Below are 1,418 nucleotides of genomic sequence, written 5' to 3' on the forward strand. Positions count from 1 at the left end.
ATAATTTGTTTTACCAGAATTTAAACCCTCATTCTTTCTGTAACCTCAAGATGATATGTAAGTTTCTATAACTCATTAAGAAGTGTGGTCTTTCTAAAGGCTCCTGTATATTCATGTTAGATAAGTGTGTATGCCCTTTCCTCTATTAATCAACCTGCCTAATGTCAGTGAGATTTTCAGCAAACCTTAAGGAGACCTACAGCAGTGGCCCCCGCAAGGTCACCATTATTCCTTATGTCACCATTCCAAAAGTCATCTCTAAAATTCTCTTTTGAAAGAATTCCAATCTGAAGGCAATTATTTAATCACTTCTATGTCAAAGTTAAGGAGTCCTCATTTATTAAAAAAATAAATAAACAAAATATGTAATAATGTTCACATGAGACCACATTTTTTCCCTACTCCTTTGCTGCTAACACTATGTGACTCTCTGGTATTAATACTAACACCTGTAAGCCACTTACCACACACTGAACTTTGAAACTGAATACAATAACTGAAACACTAATAACTGGGATGTTCTCATTGTGAAATTTCTTAGTTTTTCTTCTGAAATTATCTTAGTTCTCTCCCTATGTATTGTAAGTCCAAATAAAGGAGATAGTCATATCTGGATAATATTACATTACATACCCACAGTGATACTTCCACATTTTCATCATTTATTTTGTTATCATAACAATAAAAATACATAGCCAGTTCTAGTCCTCTAATAGTAATTTAAGAGGTAGGTACTATTTATTCCCATTTAACATAGGAGTAACCAGAAACATAGGGTTACACAACAGTTAAGTGGTAGAAGGAGACAGGGGGTGTGAACCCCAGGAAGACTGATTCCAAAGCCCCCAAGGTTTAATCACCTCATAATTGCTTCACACTGTCCTAGTGTTAACCAATGTTAGAAAAATTTGAGTGCAGCATTTTTCTAAGTGCAGTACGGGGATCCCCAAAAGTCCTCAATACCCATTCACGGATTCATGACACTATTTTATGAAAGCTATTTTCATAATATTATTTACCTTTTTCATGCTAATTTTCTCACCAGTATACATTTGAGTTTCCAGAGGTTATATCACTCCGATTGGGAATGCTATGCATGCTTGTATACCGTTTTATCTTCAGTTTTATTACTTATGTGTTAAACATTGATAGATATAGCCCACACACATGAAGGATCTTTGGGGTCCTCAATTTTTAAAATTGCAAAGAAGTCCTAAGACCAAGATGCCTAGTTTGAAAAACACAGATTAAATTAATACTCCTGTAGGTTATTTTAAACCATGTGAAACCACTGTTGTAATCTGTTTCTATATATTCAATGTTTTTAGTTTCCAAATATAAGTGAGATCATGCAGTACTTTTCTTTATGTATCTGGCTTATGTCACTTAGCATAATGTCTTCCAAATCGTTTCATGCT

Source organism: Carlito syrichta, unplaced genomic scaffold (assembly GCF_000164805.1).
Source record: "Carlito syrichta isolate Samal-C Ts95f unplaced genomic scaffold, Tarsius_syrichta-2.0.1 Scaffold306750, whole genome shotgun sequence".
NCBI classification, from domain to species: domain Eukaryota; kingdom Metazoa; phylum Chordata; class Mammalia; order Primates; family Tarsiidae; genus Carlito; species Carlito syrichta.